Source organism: Rhinatrema bivittatum, unplaced genomic scaffold (genome assembly GCF_901001135.1).
Source record: "Rhinatrema bivittatum unplaced genomic scaffold, aRhiBiv1.1, whole genome shotgun sequence".
Lineage (NCBI taxonomy): Eukaryota > Metazoa > Chordata > Amphibia > Gymnophiona > Rhinatrematidae > Rhinatrema > Rhinatrema bivittatum.
In genome coordinates this window covers 34,231-39,163 of record NW_021821536.1, presented here as the reverse complement: position 1 = coordinate 39,163, position 4,933 = coordinate 34,231, and positions in this window count along the sequence as shown.

Sequence of the window (4,933 nt, the reverse complement as noted above, 5' to 3'; positions counted from 1 at the left end):
GATGCAGCTCTGGGTTCAGCAGTTCTATCAACCCTAAATAATGAACAAGACTGTCTACCTTTTTTGAAGGGTAGTGTCCTCAACTCATAAAACATATTATATGGACACAACCCGGGAGCTTGGGACTCCCAGACAGCATGGCTAATTCAGCCCTGCTATCGACGGGAAAAAGAAAGTTTGCTTACCGTAAACGGTGTTTCCGTAGATAGCAGGATGAATTAGCCATGTGATCCCTTCCCACCTCCATAGACAGTCTACAGATTCTACCAAAACTTTTCCACGTACATCTCGCTTGGCTACAAGAGTCTGAGGTAACAAGGCAATCGCGCGGGAAGCTCACCATGCAGCCGTACAGAGTTCAAAACTCTGTACTAACTGAGAAAACTTCACCTACTGACCGGTCGCGACGCGCTCCCAGACAGCATGGCTAATTCATCCTGCTATCTATGGAAACACCGTTTACGGTAAGCAAACTTGCTTTTTTTATATGAGTTTTTAATTATTGGATTTGCCATTCATCAGCTGTTTTGAAATAATCTGTTCTTTTTGTTAGTATGGTTTTGCTGCTATTGATTTTATATTTTTTCCTTTGTTTTATAAGGACTGGTGGTTTCTTTTTTTCCTTTGTTACATTGCATACACAGACTCTGGCTTGTTGCAGTTGCCAATTCAGTTTTTGTCTGTATGCTTCTAGTTATGCGTTTTGGTCTCTTTATTCTTTGTTAGGTGAGGGTCAGCACATGTGATTCAGGTGAAGTTTTCTGCTGGTCTGTAATTTGTGTAGCGCTCTATGGTAGCCTGGCTTGTTCTGTTTTCCTTATAGGAGGTGTATTGGTGTCTTAAGGCTTGGTGTAATATTTTCAGTGTTGCCTTTTCTTAGGTAAGGTGTTTACTGTTTGAGTACTGGAAATTGGTGCTGTTTTGATGTGGGATGTTTACTATTTATGCTATTTCTGTTCAGACAGAATACATATATTTCCCTTGTCATTCTTAACAATAAAAATAATACTGGGTCTTTATTTTTTATTTCCGCCATGAATTGTAATGAGCAGTGTGTCATGATGGGAAAAAGGTTGAGAACCACTGATTTAGAGGGCACAGCGGCCAGAGTGTCGGATCCTGGAAGAGACTTGTAAGTTCTTGCTTATGTGAAGTGTTAAATATATATACCGTATTTTCCGGCGTATAAGACGACTTTTTAACCCAAGAAAATCTTCTCAAAAGTTGGGGGTCGTCTTATACGCCGGGCACACCTGCTCTCTGACCAGTTTCTCTCAATCACACACACATGCTCTCAATCAAATGCATTCTCGCACTTACACACAGGCAGGCTGCTTCTCTCTCTCTCTCTCTCTCACTTCCACCCCCACCCCCGAGCACAAATAGTAGCTGCATCACCTCCTCCTCCAGCCCCCGCAGGCCAAGAAAGAAGAAACCCATCGGCCGCGGGAGGCTCACGCTGCTGTCTCCTTTCCCGATTACCAGCTCCTTCGACTGCTCGGGGCCGATGCTGCTATCTTTTCATGTGGCACGGCTTTCTCCTTCCCGCGCACCTCACTGCCGTTGCCGCTGGGCTAAAAGCACGTTCAAGCCCAGCGTGAACGACAGCGGTGCAAAAAAAAAAAAAAGCTGTGGCATCCGCGGCTGGCCTTGTCTTCTTCCCGCCCCCCCCCCCCCTTTGGACCGGAACAGGAAGTGATGCGCGGGAAGAAAGAACCGTGCCGCGTGAAAAAATTGCAGCGGTGACAGCAGGAACGGCCCCGAGCAGTCGAAGGAGCTGGTAATCGGGAAAGGAGACAGCAGCGTGAGCCTCCCGCGGCCGATGGGTTTCTTCTTTCTTGGCCTGCGGGGGCTGGAGGAGGAAGCTGCTGCAGCTACTATTTGTGCTCGGGGGTGGGGGTGGAAGTGAGAGAGAGAGAGAGAGAGAAGCAGCCTGCCTGTGTGTAAGTGAGAGAGAGAGAAGCAGCCAGCCTGTGTGTAAGTGTGAGAGAGAGAGAGAAGCAGCCAGCCTGTGTGTAAGTGAGAGAGAGAGAGAGAAGCAGCCAGCCTGTGTGTAAGTGAGAGAGAGAGAGAGAAGCAGCCAGCCTGTGTGTAAGTGAGAGAGAGAGAGAAGCAGCCAGCCTGTGTGTAAGTGAGAGAGAGAGAAGCAGCCAGCCTGTGTGTAAGTGAGAGAGAGAGAGAAGCAGCCAGCCTGTGTGTAAGTGAGAGAGAGAGAGAGAGAGAAGCAGCCAGCCTGTGTGTAAGTGAGAGAGAGAGAGAGAAGCAGCCAGCCTGTGTGTAAGTGAGAGAGAGAGAGAGAGAAGCAGCCAGCCTGTGTGTAAGTGAGAGAGAGAAGCAGCCAGCCTGTGTGTAAGTGAGAGAGAGAGAGAGAGAGAGAAGCAGCCAGCCTGTGTGTAAGTGAGAGAGAGAGAGAGAAGCAGCCAGCCTGTGTGTAAGTGAGAGAGAGAGAGAAGCAGCCAGCCTGTGTGTAAGTGAGAGAGAGAGAGAGAAGCAGCCAGCCTGTGTGTAAGTGAGAGAGAGAGAGAGAAGCAGCCAGCCTGTGTGTAAGTGAGAGAATGCATTTGATTGAGAGCATGTGTGTGATTGAGAGAACATAAGAACATAAGAAAATGCCATACTGGGTCAGACCAAGGGTCCATCAAGCCCAGCATCCTGTTTCCAACAGTGGCCAATCCAGGCCATGAGAACCTGGCAAGTACCCAAAAACTAAGTCTATTCCATGTAACCATTGCTAATGGCAGTGGCTATTCTCTAAGTGAACTTAATAGCAGGTAATGGACTTCTCCTCCAAGAACTTATCCAATCCTTTTTTAAACACAGCTATACTAACTGGTCAGCGAGCTCATGTGTGTGAGAGACAATGAAAGTGACTGCTCAGAGAGATGACTGATGTGTATGTGAGTGTGAGAGAGAGAAAAAGCATGGAAGTGAGAAATCTGGGTATGGGAGTAAGAAGCCTGATTATGTGAGAGAGAGCATGGGAGCGGGAGGACTGGCTGTGTGTGTGTGTGCGCGCGTGCATGAGAGAGAGACTGGTTGATAAGGTGACGGTGTGTGTGAGAGAAAGAGACTGCTGTGTGTGAATGTGAGAGAAAGAATGTGATTCAGGGAATGAGAAGCCTGTGCACGTGGAGAGTGAGCATGGAAATGAGAGAGAGACTGGTGTGTGTGTGTGTGAGACAGAGAAAGTGATTATGAGAGTGAGAAGCCCGTATATGTACGGTAAGCAGAACACGGGAGTGGGAAGCCTGTGTGTGTGTATGGCATGAGAGAAACTGTTCAGGAAGGTGTCTGGTGTGTGTGTCAAAGACTGTTTGGGAAATGATTGGTGCGTGAGAGACAGAAACTGGTCATGGGGGCATGACTGGTATGGTGTGTGTGTGAGAGACATGGGCCCTAAGGAAGAGGAAGAGGAATAGGAGAGCTGCTGGAGGGGGTAAGGAAAGGTGACTTTTTAAGTTTATTTTTCTTGATTGACTGCCATTTTAATTATTTAATATTATGTGATGTGTCTGCTTTTTTGAAATATTTTATTGGTGTTTGGAGAATGTTTAATAGTTTTTATGAGTTTTTAATTGTTGGATGTTATTCTGTTCATAGCTGTTTTGAAACATTTATTCTGCTTATTAGTATAGTTTTACAATTATTTATGTGTGGGGATCTATAGCTGCTTGCTAGTTCTGTTTTCCTAATAAGAGGTATATTGGTTTTTAGGGCCTGATATACGGTATTTGTAGTGTTGCCTTTTCATAGATAGGGTTGCTCCTGTTTGAGTGTAAAATTTTTTTTTCTTAAAAATATGTATAAAAAAGGGGGGGGGGGGTGGTCTTATACGCCCAGTCGTCTTATACACCGGAAAATACGGTATTGAACTGTATTGTGAAGTCTTGTCAAACTGTGTTCGTACTATCACTGGAAAGAATCACTGTGTAAAGACCTGGACTGCACCTTTGGATTAGATACAAGCCTTATCCTTTTTTTGTAAAGTAAATCTTTATATAATCTCCTATGCTGTCAATTAGGAACTATTTGTTTTTACATCTCTAATAAACCCCTTGCAACCTTATCCTGTATCCATGTACTGCAAGGCTGTCGGTCCGAAAGCACATGGATACTGCTGATGCTATTCAATGCTTTGTTCTGCTATCGGCTTCACGGTCTCCTAGATTTACCACTATTGCTGCTTGCCTCTGGGTAGAAAAGAATTGGATGATTCAAAATAAATTAGTATTGAATTTGAATAAAAGTGAAAAGATGGTCTTGCAGAGGTCAGAGAAGTTTGCTGTGCCCTCTTCTTTTATATTTGACAATGCTGCTATATCTATTGTTGAGCAGGCAAAGAGCTTAGAAGTAATTTTAGATTTGCGGATGCAGCAGATTTAAGGCTAGCTATTATAAGATTAATTTACTTCGCTCTTAAAAACCACTCTTAAACCATTCAAAACTTTGTGGTACAGATTATAATTATGCCCAGCTATCGTCATTCCTGATATTATGGACTACCTGCATACGCTCTCCAGGCTTTAGTTGTTACAAATTCTAAACTGGACTGAATATGAAATCGTAGATTACCCCGTGCTGATTGACCTTCACTGGCTCCCAATTGTCTGGCGTGTCCAGTTTAAGGTTATGGTGCTTTACACAACAAACTCGGGTTTGGATAACCACCTCTGGCCTACCTACGATTAACCAACCCCTCCCATTCCACCCCCTCCATCTGGTCCTAATACATTTGTAAAAAACAAAACAAAACAACTCTATCACACCAACATTCATAAGGAAGATCTTTATTGTGCTAATTTTTATGTGCGCAACGCTTTGTAAATTCACCTTTTTAAGGTCTTATCCTCCCTGCTGCCATCGGAGAATCCCCCGACCATGGCGGTTGAGACTCGTTTGAGAACCTAGGGCTGCATTTAAGTGTACCATATTC